Below are 15236 nucleotides of genomic sequence, written 5' to 3' on the forward strand. Positions count from 1 at the left end.
TTATTGTTATTTTGGTTGCCCAGCCCCTGACCATGGAAGTCCAGTTCACCATGGAAGTCAAGTTTACTATGGCAGCCAGTTTACTACAGAAGTCCAGTTTACTATGGAAGTCCATATCACCATGGAAGTCCAGTTCACCATGGAAGTCCATATCACCATGGAAGTCCAGTTCACCATGGAAGTCCATATCACCATGGAAGTCCAGTTCACCATGGAAGTCCAGTTTACCGTGGTAGTCCAGTTTACCATGGAAGTCCAGTTTAGCATGGGAGTCCAGTTCACTACAGAAGTCCAGTTTACTATGGAAGTCTAGTTTACTGTGGGCGTCCAGTTCACCATGGAAGTCCAGTTTACCATGGAAGTCCAGTTTAGCATGGGAGTCAATTTCACAATGGAAGTCCAGTTCACCATGGGAGTCCAGTTCACCATGGGAGTCCAGTTCACCATGGGAGTCTATTTCACAATGGAAGCCTAGTTTACCATGGAAGTCCAGTTTAGCATGGGAGTCAATTTCACAATGGAAGTCCAGTTTACCATGGAAGTCCAGTTCACCATGGGAGTCCAGTTCACCATGGGAGTCTATTTCACAATGGAAGTCCAGTTCACCATGGGAGTCCAGTTCACCATGGGAGTCCAGTTCACCATGGGAGTCTATTTCACAATGGAAGCCTAGTTTACCATGGAAGTCCAGTTTAGCATGGGAGTCAATTTCACAATGGAAGTCCAGTTTACTATGGAAGTCCAGTTTACAATGGGAGTCCAGTTCACCATGGAAGTCCAGTTCACCATGGGAGTCCAGTTCACCATGGGAGTCTATTTCACAATGGGAGTCCAGTTCACCATGGGAGTCCAGTTCACCATGGGAGTCTATTTCACAATGGAAGCCTAGTTTACCATGGAAGTCCAGTTTAGCATGGGAGTCAATTTCACAATGGAAGTCCAGTTTACTATGGAAGTCCAGTTCACCATGGAAGTCCAGTTCACCATGGGAGTCCAGTTCACCATGGGGCCACCTGTGGCTCTGGGGCTGTATGCTGCTCATGAAGGACTGCTCCGTGACGCTTGATCATTAAAGGCCACCACCGTTTCGTGTCCACCACACGGTGCATTGCGGCTCCTGAAATTTTTGCTGCTATTTCTTCCGCTTACCGAATTCGAAACGAAATGCCGCTCGTTTTCCCCTTTTTATCTGGCAACAAAACAGGTGTTAAGTTGTTAAAACACCAAACCGAAACCTATCGCAAGGAATCATCGAAATGTCTCTCGTTGTTGTTTTTTTGGCTTTCCCGACCCCCCCCCCACCCCACCACCTTGCCACAATCGTGAACTCGGCAGAACTCTGGAGAGTCGTGAGTCGAATCAGAGAGGCGAGCACCACGAAACAGGACTCCAATCAGACCCCCGACCGCGACGCGAATCTCATCCAACTTGCCGCTCCCTCCACCCCACCGCGTCTCCCACCCACTCCTCCATCCCCCACACACACACCCACCCCACCGCGTCTAATCCTCGCACTTGTCGAGGCCTTGCTCGTACGTCAGCTTTTTTTGGTTGTTTAAAACCAAAGCCCTCCACCACCCGACAGAGGAGATCACAGTCAAATTGTATGGGCCAACCCGCCGAGATGTTGACTACCTCGCCTGGTGTACAGGAGGTAGTGGGTTCGATCCCGACCCTGGCGATGCCTGCTGCTGTATGTTTGGAGTTTGCGTCTTTCTCTCTCTATCATCATCATCATCACAGTGGCTAGGGGATATTAACTACCTCGCCTGGTGTACAGGAGGTCGTGGGTTAGATCCCGACCCTGACGATGCCTGCTGCTGTATGTTTGGAGTTTGCGTGTCTCTCTCTCTCTATCATCATCATCATCATCATCACGGTGGCTAGGAGATGTTAACTACCTCGCCTGGTGTACAGGAGGTCGTAGGTTCGATTCCGATTCTGACGATGCCTGCTGCTGTATGTTTGGAGTTTGCGTGTCTCTCTCTCGCGTGGATTTTTTCTCCGAGTCCTCCGGGTTTTACCCTCCCCATTTAGAAAAAAAAACATGTTTAGAGTAATTGGCTGCGAAACATTTCCACGTGATGATGTTAAGCCACTTCGTTGAGCTGTCATTTGCGGCCGGGTCGCTTCTGAAACAGAGCTACTTATATTGCCCAGTGGGTCTTTACCTGAATACAAAAAACCACCAGCGTACATCTTCTTGGTTCTTTCGGTAAAGTCACGTAGAATGGAAATAATAAAATAATAATGTTATTATGTTTATTATGTTTTATTTTTATTATTTTATTATTTCCCTTCTACGTGACTTTACCGAAAGAACCAAGAAGATGAATCCCTGCAGTCACGAAAGAAGCTTTAAATCGACACCAGCGTTTAGTTATCAGGAATGTAAAAAAAAGCACGCGAAACGAGACGGGCAATGCCGCGCGACGTTTCGCTGCCGATCGCAGCCAGCTTCACCAGGCGTCGGCTAGAGCGCCACTCGAACCGAAGCAGAAAACCGAATTACGAATCGCAACATCGGCCGAAGCCACTCCCAAAATTCCTCGCAAGTCAAACGACAACAAGCGCTTCGAAGCGAAACAAAGTGCCGAATACACCGAGCATCTTCTTGTTTCCATTGATCGTAAAAAAAAAAGAAACCCGCGCCCGTCAAGCGATGCTCGCCCAGCGGTTTGATCGCAGACTTCACGACCAACTCCGATGTTCCGCCGATGGGTCGAATGTTTTGCGTTCGCCGAGTGGCTAAGCGGGGATCGATCGCTGTCCCTCGATTACGATTAGAGGCGTCACGTCGCATCGCGGCGGTGTCAGAGCCGCGTGAGTCGCACCACGGGGAGAGTTGCCCCGCGAGGGGAAAAGGGGATTGGGGGGGGGAAAGATGGAGAGAGGGGGGAGAGAGGGGAGAGAGGGGAGAAAGGAGAGGGAGAGAGGGGGTAGAGAGAGGGGGTAGAGAGAGAGAGGGGGTAGAGAAAGGGGGGTAGAGAGAGGGGGGGGGGGGTAGAGAGAGGGGGTAGATAGAGAGGGGGGTAGAGAGAGGGAGTAGAGAGAGAGGGGGTAGAGAGAGAGAGGGGGTAGAGAGAGGGGGTAGAGCGAGAGGGGGTAGAGAGAGAGAGAGAGGGGGTAGAGAGAGGGGGTAGATAGAGAGGGGGTAGAGAGAGAGAGAGAGGGGGTAGAGAGAGGGGGTAGAGCGAGAGGGGGTAGAGAGAGAGAGGGGGTAGACAGAGGGGGTAGACAGAGGGGGTAGAGAGAGGGGGTAGAGAGAGAGGGGATAAGAAGGAGGAGAGCAGAGTGTGAAATATTTTGTGAAATATTTCATTTTAACAGGGGGGGGGGGGGGGCACATAAAGCAAAGCATTGAAAAAAAACGAAATGATGAACGAAGCAAAGTGCCGACTACACCGACTACACCGAGCATCTTCTTGTTCTCTCTGATCGTAACAAAAAAAGAGACGGGGAGAGAGGTGGGAGAGGGGAGAGAGGGGGAGGGGGAGACGGAGAGAGGGGAGAGAGGGGGGGAGAGGGGAGAGAGGGGGGAGAGGGGAGAGAGGGGGGAGAGGGGAGAGAGGGGGAGACGGAGAGAGGGGAGAGAGGGGGGAGAGGGGAGAGAGGGGGAGGGGGAGACGGGGAGAGGGGAGAGAGGGAGGAGAGGGGGGAGACGGGGAGAGGGGGGGGAGACGGAGAGAGGGGGGAGACGTGGAGAGAGGAGAGAGGGGGGACACGGGGACACGGGGAGAGGGGAGAGAGGGGGGGGGGAGGGGGGAGAGGGGGGGGAGACGGAGAGAGGGGGGAGAGTGGGGGGGAGGGGTGAGAGAGGGGGGGGGGGGAGTGGGGGGGGTGTGAGCAGAAGGGATTGCGGGGAGCAGAGACGCGTAGAGAGGAGCAGAGTCGTGAACGCGCATGGCATGGGGTTCTGATAACGAGGTTTGGGGTTTGTGAGGTGGTGGTGGGTGGTGGGGGATTGGTGGCGGTGACGAGGGGGGGGGTAGCGTGGGCGATGGGTCGCGTACATCTGCCGGCCTCTTATCGGTGCGGACAGGCGACAACTTCACCGCCTTTAGCAGCCTCCACTGCCCGCCCCCCACTCCACCACCCCCCCTCTCTCTCTCCCCTCCATCCCTGAATCGTTGAGTCTAATCCGAACCCCTATCTCGCCCGCGCTCATTCCTACATCCATGTGTCTGTCTGTCCGCGTGTTGTGTCTGTGTGCGCGGCGACCCGAGTTCGAATCCCGCTCACGGCTCCGAACCAACGCCGCTTCCGATCCCCTGGGCCTCTCCTAGGTCGAATCAGCCTCAAATCACTACCAGTGGTGTGTAAGCATCGCCACTGGGGAGGGAGACAAAGGCGGCCGGGCGTGGTGCTGGCCACTCGCCCGCTCGTGTGCCCGTGCCGGCCCTGATAGGTGCTCGCTAACAGCACTTGCCCCAACAGTTTGTTCAGGTTACACGGGGGATCTTTGTCTTTGTCTGTGTTGTGGGGGAGCGGTGGTGTAGCGGTTAGCGCGGCGCTTGTGAACCCCGGCGACCCGAGTTCGATTCCCGCTCACGGCCACATCGCTTCCGATCCCGTGGGTCTCTCCTAGGTCGACTCAGCCTCAAATGACTACCAGTGGTGTGTAAAAACATCGCCGCTAGGGAGACAAAGGCGGCCGGGCATGCTGCTGGCCACCCACCCCCTCGTGTGCCGTGCCGACCTTCATATGCGTGGCTTCTACTCGCTAACAGCACTTGCCCCAACATTAGTTTGTTGAAGGCTCTGTGGGGGATCTTTGTGTATGTGTGTGTCTCTCTCTGTGTCTGTATGTGTGTGTGTCTCTCTCTGTGTCTGTGTCTGTATGTGTGTGTGTCTCTCTCTGTGTCTGTGTGTCTCTCTCTCACTAACTGTGTCTCTCTCTCTGTGTCTGTATGTGTGTGTGTCTCTCTCACTGTGTCTGTATGTGTGTGTCTCTATCTCTGTGTCTGTATGTGTGTGTGTCTCTCTGTGTCTGTGTGTCTCTCTCTCACTAACTGTGTCTCTCTCTGTGTCTGTATGTGTGTGTGTATCTCTCTGTGTCTGTATGTGTGTGTGTGTCTCTCTCTCACTAACTGTGTCTCTCTCTCTGTGTCTGTATGTGTGTGTGTGTCTCTCTCTGTGTCTGTGTGTCTCTCTCTCACTAACTGTGTCTCTCTCTGTGTCTGTATGTGTGTGTGTGTGTCTCTCTCTCTGTGTCTGTATGTGTATGTGTGTGTGTGTCTCTCTCTCACTAACTGTGTCTCTCTCTCTGTGTCTGTATGTGTGTGTGTGTGTCTCTCTCTGTGTCTGTGTGTCTCTCTCTCACTAACTGTGTCTCTCTCTGTGTCTGTATGTGTGTGTGTATCTCTCTGTGTCTGTATGTGTGTGTGTGTCTCTCTCTCACTTACTGTGTCTCTCTCTCTGTGTCTGTATGTGTGTGTGTCGCAATGCGTATTTCGGTGTGTGTGTCTCTCTCTCTCTCTCTCACTAACTGCGTCTCTCTTTCTGTGCGCGTCTCTGTGCGTGTCCATCTATACCTGGGTCTGTTGGTGTGTTTTGTCGGTGGGTGGCTTTCCCTTTGTCGTGTCGTTATCCGTGTGTGTGTCTCTCTCTCTCTCCATGTCGTCTTTGCCTCTTCTTCCCTGTCGCTCTATCGCTCGTTTCTGTCTCTCTGCAAGAACTCTCCCCCCCGCCCCCCCTTTAACGCCCCCGCCCCACCCCCGACGTACACGTCACTTCCGCTCCGGTGACGTCACAGAGCAAGTCACGTGCACACACCTAGGCACGTGCGCGCGTCTCGGCGGCTTGTCGTCTGATCATCATCGGCCACCGTCAATCCACTGCTGGATGGAGGCTTCCAAAAGCTTGTCGCCGTCTCTCCCGATAGATGATGTGATGTTAATAACAAAAAAATCTATCTCGAGCACCTGCTATACAAACATCCAGTCTATAGCATCTACTCCATGTACATCCAATCTATAGCGTCTGTATAAAACCATCTTGCTATATATACACAAGACAAAGACCCCCCGTGTAGCCTTAACAGACTGTTGGGGCAAGTGCTGTTAGCGAGCAGCACCTATGAAGGCCGGCACGGCACACGAGTGGGTGGGTGGCCAGCACCACGCCCGGCCACCTTTGTCACGCCAGTGGCGATGTTTACTGCACACCGCAACCAGGTACTCGTTTAAGGCTGAGTCGACCTAGGGGAAGCCCAGGACCGGTTCGGATAATCGTCACTGGTGTTGGCAGCCGTGAGCGGGACTCGAACTCGGATCGCAGGGGGTCGTAGCGCATCCGTCTACAGCGCCTGCTTTGTAATAATTATCAATCGTCACCGATAATGCTGGTGCACATCGATAGTTTTCTGCTGTCAAGGCCTCGGCGTTGTTGACCCTTTGGGGCCACTGGGATTTTTGCACGCAGCGTGGGTTTCTGGAAGACTTTGCAGTTTTTTCCTGGATTTTTCTGTTTGCCCATTCTGGCGAATTGCCCGATGATGCTGGATGCAATTACCAGCGAAACGTCGTGCTACTCAAATTGTAAATGTTGTGGTTTCACGCTTCAACACACCGGTGGGCTAAAGCAGTGAACTATTTTGTCATTTGTCAACGTGACACTTTGTTGCTGATTGGCCGTGTCGGGTGGTGGAGGGTTACGACACATTTATAAATAACGCGATCTAAACCCAAAAACGTTGATTATGAATCACTTTAAGATGTTTTCTTGTTCACGTTTTTGTTTTTTTTGTTTGTAGCGGTTGCACCCGATTCAAGAGCCGAATGACTCACAGGGCTACACCTAATACATGAACCTGAAAACTGGGGCCGGCGTCGTGTCGATTGAATAAATAAATAATCGAGCACCCGACGAATCTAAATTACTGATAGGAGATTTTCGCCCCCCCCCCCACCCCCCACCCCCACCTAGATATATGATCGCTGCGGATCGTGATATCGAGATTGATGGCGATCGATTGCGCTCAGTCGATCCGTGATGAACTCAAATAATCGAAGTGTGCGGGTTAATCGCCGATCGATTGCGCATATCGAGTAATGATGTTACCCACGCCCCCCCGCCCACCCCCCTGCATTTGATTGGCCAATATCAGCGAGATCGGTGATTTCGTCGAAGTCCGCTTTGATCGTGACCGCAGCGCCTCCAATCCCCGATTTGCCAGGACCCCACCAACCTGCGGCTGCCGTGAGGACACTGACGACTGCCCACACCGACACAGCCACGCCGCGTGTTCTCGTGTGACAGGCGGACTAATCCCGCTCAGCTAACCCTGAGACCAGGGGCGGTTTCTTCATTAGGGCGATTGGGCGACGCACCACCAATCTCAGCCGTTACTGTGCCTCTGGATATAGTCCAATCAGCGTCATGTCACGTTCTGTGGAGTACCGCCTCTTTTTGGGCGATTTCACTCTGGCTGAGAATCGCCCCGAGTGGCCCCATAGACTTACATTCAAAGATGTTTTTTTTCGAACGGCGGGCGCTGCAATGCATTCTCTATGGCTTCCGGGAGGGCTCGCACTAACGTGCTTACGTCATCAAACGTAAGCACGTTTCAGTCAACAATATTATTCGTCGCCACCTAGTGGAATCTTTAATAAAATAAACTGAGTGGATTGTAATAATAGTGAGTATAGAAACAAACAAGATGAATTGTAAGAGTCACTTTATTTTTCATTAATATTAAAGAAGTGAAGTTGCCTTTACATGCTTAAGCTGTTAATTTATCCATTGCATGGGTGGACATTATCCTTATCAATCATCCAGACATTTGCCCCCCCTGAGAGATTTTGCAGGAGCCGCCACTGCCCGAGACGACCACGCTGTGAATCCATTCAGCTATCACTCCAATGCTGCCCTTGCAACATCGATCACGCGTGCATGCGCACGATGTGTGTGCACGCGTGTGGGCGACCGGGGCTCGGGCTTGACTTTATTTTTGTCTCGCTTCCAAAAGCGCCACTCGAAAGAGGAAAACGAGGAGTGACGCGCTTCCATATTCGTACAATGGGGTTATTTATTTATTGTTTATTAATTTACATGGTTTTTTTTTGCACGCATTTTGATTGCATCCAATGCCAACAACGTTTTTCACCGACACCGTTAAAGGCAAATATTAATATTATTATTATTTAGCATACAAAAGACAAAGATCCCACCCCTCTCGGCCGTATAGCCTTGCAGATCAAAGTTCAAAGTTCATTTATTAGGTGTCGCCCTGTGAGCCATCCGGCTCTTGAATCGGGTGCAAACCGCAACAAACAAAAAAACAAAAACATGAACAAGAAAACATCTTTAAGTGACTATGTGCAAACAGAGAAACCCAAGAAAAGACAGCTAAATATTGCAGATAAAATCACCGTACACCAACCCTGTGCAAGGGCCAAGTGCTCACTGTCGTTGCTGGGTCCGCCGTGGTTTTCAGCGCAGGGCGCTCCACACGCACCCCCACAAACACCCCCCTCCCGTATAGACCTTGTCAGAATGTCGGGGAAAGTTGTGTTGGCGACCAGCACCGATGCAAGAGGGGGTGGGTGGCGAACACCGCGCCCGGGTCGCCTTTGTCTCCCCAGTGGCGATGGTTACACACCCCGCACCGAGTACTAATGTTGGGCTGAGTCGACCTAGGGGAGGCCCCAGGACTGCCTCAGATAATTGTCTACAATTGCCAGATAATTGTCACTGGGTCGGCGGTCTGCGTAAGCGCGGCGGGCTAACTGCTGCGCCACCGCTCCCAACACAAAGACAAAGATCCCCCGTGTAGCCTTAACAGACTGTTGGGGCAAGTGCTGTTAGCGAGCACCTATGAAGGCGGAACGGTACACGATGGGGAGGGTGGCCAGCACCACGCCCGACCGCCTTTGTCTGCCCAGTGGCGATGTTTACACACCGCACCGGCTACTCATTCAGGCTGAGTCGACCTAGGGGACGCCCAGGACCGGTTCAGATAATCATCACCGCTGGTGTTGTTGGCCGTGAGCGGGAATCGAACCCGGGTCGCCAGGTTCACAGCGCAGCGTAGCGCTAACCGCTGCACTACCGCTCCCCACACACACACACAGACACACACAGATACACACAGACACACACACACACAGACACACACACAGACACTCAGACACACACACACGCACACACACACAGACACACACACACACGGGCACCACGAACAGCACCACCACCACGACAGACGAGAGGGGCAGCGCTTCGAATGTGCAGGTCCAACGGAGCGTGCAATGCAACACCGAGGGCACGCGGAGGGGTTCAGTGGTTTGGTGGTGGAGTGGAGGGGGGGGGGTGCCAATAATAGTTCCTCGTTTTTTAAGGTTTCCGGGCAGTGCGTGAGTTTGCTTGTAAATATGTCTGTCTGTTGAACTTCTTTCGCACCGTACGTAGCCCAACCATGCGAGTCTCCCGTTCGAAGCCCGCGATAGAGCTCACAGCTGATCGACACCGAGCGACGGCTGCAGCTTTTACTCGCCGGCAGTGACTACAATCAGCAGCAACAACACCAACACAACCACCCACAACACCAACACAAGCACTCACAACACCAACACAAGCACTCACAACACCAACACAATCACACACAACACTACACACGAATCAACAACACTAACACGCAATCACCCACAACACTACACACAACCACCCACAACACCAACACAATCACCCACAACACTAACACAATCACCCACAACACTACACAAAATCAGCCACAACACTAACACAATCACCCACAACACCAACACAATCACCCACAACACCAACACAATCACCCACAACACTAACACACAAATCAACAACACCATCAACACTCCCCGTCACTACAACCACACACAACACGAGCATGACGATGACTATAAACAATTAAAAACAAATATTACGTGACCACCAGCTTTATTTTTTTAAATGGGCATATCAATAGTTCCCCTAATAGAACAACTATCGAGTACCAGGCGAACCCTTCACGAAACAAACGCGTTACTCAGCCAACTCATCGTGCTCTGTTGGAAGAAACACAAAGTTTTGCTGGCTGGCTGGCCGCCTGGATTCCACGTTCGGAGTGAGAGGGGATAGGGGGTGGCGCGCGTGAGTTTTATTCACGGCAATAACATTCCCGAAAACATTGTGCCGCTCACGGCTGCAATAGGGCAACGGGTTCGTCTTTGGGAGGACCAATGCGGAACGATGCACCTGGCGGGGGTATTGCTACCGCCACAGAAACTCACCCACCGACAACTCTTTCAGGGACGAGGGTGCTGGTTTGTGGAGAGGCTGGCTAGGTCCTCCGGGTACCTGGGGGCGTGGGGGGTGGGTTGGCACTCCCCTTATCGGACTCGTGGCCATTATCTTAATAAAAGTAAAATAAAATAAAAATCACCACGTTTCGGAGGCAACACAAGCTTCCGTCTTCAGGTGGAACCGTCACAGCCACGACAGCTGCATCGTCTGTGTAACGCTGTCGATGTCTGCGTGTGTGTGTCAGCTTCCCGAGACGCTGTCTGCCGACGCAATGAGAAACGTCGTGAGCCTGGTGGTGTTTCATTCAGACGCTGTCTTTCCGACAGACCTGTTCTTCACCTGAGGACGGCTGCTTGCGTTGTGGCCGAAACGTCTGTGAGAATTGTATTTTATAATGTTTTATTTTTATTATTTTATTATTTCCCTTCTACGTGACTTTACCGAAAGAACCAAGAAGATGCATCTCTGGGTCTTTCTCGGCCGCAATCATTTATTTTAACTCGATCGCCCTCCTGCCCCCCCACCGCCCCCCCCCCTCTCTCTCTCTCGCATCAATCGTTGCAAAACTCCTTGACAGGAACACTGCCTCGTTTTAACAGGAACAATTGGTGCGACGGCTATTCCATCATGCTGCATGTGGTCCCAACAAAGTTAGCTCATCCGGCCGGCGACAATTCACCCTCGCTATCACCAATGCCCTTTAGTTTGTCTGGATAGAGGAGGGATGGGAGGGGGAGACATAACGGGCGCAGGGTACGGGCTAGAGAAGAAGCGATATGGTGGCTGATGCGGTGCTTGGAGAGATGTGGAGCTGAGTTTGGTTGAACTGCCGACGACCGGTACCAGCGGTGTAACAAGTATAACCCGTAAAAACAAAGTTTTTCACTGTAAATCCTTTATATGCGTGGCGGCTAGAGTCCTCTCGTCCTCTGGCTTGAGATGGCTGCCACCTATGGGTCAGATGATTGCATGGCAGCATTAAGCAATTGGTAATTAAATATAATTTTTTTGTCCTAAAAAGTGTAAAGTTATGGAAAAAAATTTTCACGAACATTAATTGTCACGCACAACGAGTCTGTGTGGAAAATGTCAGCTCGATTGGATCACGGGAAGGGTTAAAAAACGACCGAAAGATTTGCACGGTCGTAAGCGCGCAAGCAAGCAAGCGCGCAAGTGAACTTAATATAAAGGATTTAAAAATCGTCCTCTCTGGAGGAGGAGGAGGGAACGGCTACGTGAAGGACGCTGTTAGGCGATTGGAGGAGGCAAACGCAGGGAAAGGTGCTTCTATCCGTCATGGTAGTCAGTTGAAACCCATCAAGTAAACTATTCAACTTTTTATTTATTTTTATTTTACCCGGTAAGGCCCCGCTGGAGCCATGTGGCTCTTTTTTAGCAGCGACGTGGCTTGTCACAGATGATGGCTCAACGTCGTTGGCTTATCGCCACGTGGACATTCATGGCAGCCAAACACTCTAAACACGCGTGGATGTTGATTCTAAATGTGGAGGAAAAAACCGGAGAAAAATCCACGGGGGGAAGAGAGAGAGAGACGCAAACTGCAAATATACAGCAGCAGGCGTCAGGGTCTGGATCGAGCCCACGACCTCCTGTATACCAGGCGAGGTAGTCAACATCTCCTAGCCACCGTGATGATGATGAGAAAGAGACACGCAACCTCCAAATATGCAGCATCAGGCGTCAGGGTCGAGATCGAGCCCACGACCTCCTGTACACCAGGCGAGGTAGTCAACATCTCCTAGCCACCGTGATGATGATGAGAGAGAAAGAGACACGTAACCTCCAAATATACAGCAGCAGGCGTCAGGGTCGAGATCGAGCCCACGACCTCCTGTATACCAGGCGAGGTAGTTAACATCTCACTCACCACGGTGACGCCACAACATGTGGGACTGCCCCATGACGTCATCACCAGCGAGGCTTCCACACTTCACGTGGCCTCAGAGTACAACTGGCTTGTGCTGACGTCACCGCAACTTGGTGATGAATGGCTCTTATTCTTTGGCTCTTTCGGTGAAGTCACGTGGAAAGAAAATTAAAATTAAAATAAATTAAAATAACATTTAAATTCATAAAAGCCCAAAAACCCCACGACGTTTCGATCGCGACACAAGCGGTCTTCATCATGCGATCGAAACGTCGCTGGGTTTTTGCTTTTATTATTTAAAAATTTTATTTTTTATTTTATCTTTTATTTTATTAAATTTTAATAATTTATTTTATTTTATTTTCTATCTACATGACTTTACCGAAAGAACCAAAGAAAATTAATTCCTGCAGTCACGAAATTTATTTTAATTACATTTTTATTTTCTATCTACGTGACTTTACCGAAAGAAACAAAGAATACGAATCCCTGCAGTCACGAAAGTCGTAAGTCAAAATGAATGTCTCTTCTTGATGTAACTGTGTGGACTTCGCGTCTGCGGCTCTCTGAGGAGCGATGGCGCAGTGGTTAGCGCACCGCAACTCCGAGATCGATTCCAGGTCCACAGCCAACATCGGGGCCAAAACACGGCGAACGCCAATGTCTGAACCGGTCCCTGTGCCCCCCCCTTAGGTCGACTCGACCTTAAAAAAAACCCAGAACATTCCGACTGGCGCGCTACGTGAAGACATCAGCGCCGTGCGCGTTGCCTGGCTGGCGAGCACTTGACCCCAGCAGCCCAGAGGCTACACGACGACGGGGACCCTTTGTCAGTGTGCGAGTGACGTCAGCCAGCACCCCCCCCCATCTGACGCGTCACCCCCCCCGCCATCTCCCCCTCCTCCGTGTGATTTCATAAGACATCCTCTCTGCACGCTTCCTCTGATTACCCCAATTTTGAAAGATCCTGTCCCATAAGAGAGGGCGGTGAGGGGGTGGGGGAGAGGGTGGTGGTGGGGGGTGTTCTCTCGTCTCACACATTTATTTTTCTAACACCCAATGACGGCCGTGACACATTCATACGCAAAACGCAACGCGCAGGTGCGCGCTGTTCGAGGCGCGTCTCGCTATTGCGCTCGACGGCAGCAACGATGTTGTGGTCTGCCGCTGCTGTTGTTGATGCTGTTGTTGCTGTTGCTGCTGCTGTTGTTGATGCTGTTGCTGTTGTTGCTGCTGTTGCTGCTGTTGTTGTTGCTGCTGTTGTTGTTGCTGTTGTTGCTGCTGTTGTTGTTGCTGCTGCTGTTGCTGTTGTTGCTGCTGCTGTTGCTGTTGTTGCTGTTGTTGTTGCTACTGTGGCTGCTGTTGTTGTTGCTGCTGTTGCTGCTGCTGTTGTGGTTGTTGTTGCTGCTGTTGTTGCTGCTGCTGTTGTTGTTGCTGCTGCTGTTGTTGCTGCTGCTGTTGTTGCTGCTGTTGCTGCCGCTGTTGTGGTTGTTGTTGCTGCTGTTGTTGCTGCTGCTGATGTTGTTGCTGCTGCTGTTGTTGTTGTTGTTGCTGTTGATGCTGCTGTTGTTGTTGCTGTTGATGCTGCTGTTGCTGATGTTGTTGCTGCTGTTGTTGATGCTGCTGATGTTGTTGCTGCTGATGTTGTTGTTGTTGTTGCTGCTGCTGTTGTTGTTGTTGTTGCTGTTGATGCTGCTGTTGTTGTTGCTGTTGATGCTGCTGTTGCTGATGTTGTTGCTGTTGATGCTGCTGTTGCTGATGTTGTTGCTGCTGCTGATGTTGTTGTTGTTGCTGCTACTGTTGTTGCTGCTGCTGTTGCTGCTGCTGTTGTTGATGTTGCTGCTGCTGCTGTTGCCACGACGAGAGGACGTCAGGAGAAAGGGAGAAAGGGAGAGAGAGAGTTCGTGTCGCTGTTCCTCCTCCTCTTGCTCCTCCCCCATGGGGCTGCATGGCCACAGTCGCACTCCTGGTGCCTTGCGTCCTTAACGCATCTCCACGGGTCTCTGTGGGTCTCTGTTCATCTCCGTGGGTCTCTGTATGTCTCTATGGGTCTCTGTGTGTCTCTATGGGTCTCTGTGTATCTCTGTGGGTCTCTGTTCATCTCCGTGGGTCTCTGTTCATCTCCATGGGTCTCTGTGTGTCTCTATGGGTCTCTGTGTATCTCTGTGGGTCTCTGTTCATCTCCGTGGGTCTCTGTTCATCTCCATGGGTCTCTGTGTGTCTCTATGGGTATCTATGTATCTCTGTGGGTCTCTGTTCATCTCCGTGGGTCTCTGTTAATCTCCATGGGTCCCTGTGTGTCTCTATGGGTATCTATGTATCTCTGTGGGTCTCTGTTCATCTCCGTGGGTCTCTGTTCATCTCCATGGGTCTCTGTGTGTCTCTATGGGTATCTATGTATCTATGTGGGTCTCTGTTCATCTCCATGGGTCTCTGTGTGTCTCTATGGGTCTCTGTGTGTCTCTATGGGTCTCTGTGTATCTCTGTGGGTCTCTGTTCATCTCCGTGGGTCTCTGTTCATCTCCATGGGTCTCTGTGTGTCTCTATGGGTCTCTGTGTATCTCTGTGGGTCTCTGTTCATCTCCGTGGGTCTCTGTTCATCTCCATGGGTCTCTGTGTGTCTCTATGGGTATCTATGTATCTCTGTGGGTCTCTGTTCATCTCCGTGGGTCTCTGTTAATCTCCATGGGTCCCTGTGTGTCTCTATGGGTATCTATGTATCTCTGTGGGTCTCTGTTCATCTCCGTGGGTCTCTGTTCATCTCCATGGGTCTCTGTGTGTCTCTATGGGTATCTATGTATCTATGTGGGTCTCTGTTCATCTCCATGGGTCTCTGTTCATCTCCATGGGTCTCTGTTCATCTCCATGGGTCTCTGTTCATCTACATGGGTCTCTGTGTGTCTCTATGGGTATCTATGTATCTCTATGTATCTCCGTGGGTCTCTGTTCATCTCCATGGGTCTCTGTGGGTCTCTGTGGGTCTCTGTTCATCTCCATGGGTCTCCATAGGTCTCTGTGGGTCTCTGTGGGTCTCTGTGGGTCTCTGTTCATCTCCATGGGTCTCTGTGGGTCTCTGTGGGTCTCTGTTCAT

The sequence above is a fragment of the Lampetra fluviatilis genome, chromosome 27, assembly GCF_964198595.1.
Source record: "Lampetra fluviatilis chromosome 27, kcLamFluv1.1, whole genome shotgun sequence".
Taxonomy (NCBI): domain Eukaryota; kingdom Metazoa; phylum Chordata; class Hyperoartia; order Petromyzontiformes; family Petromyzontidae; genus Lampetra; species Lampetra fluviatilis.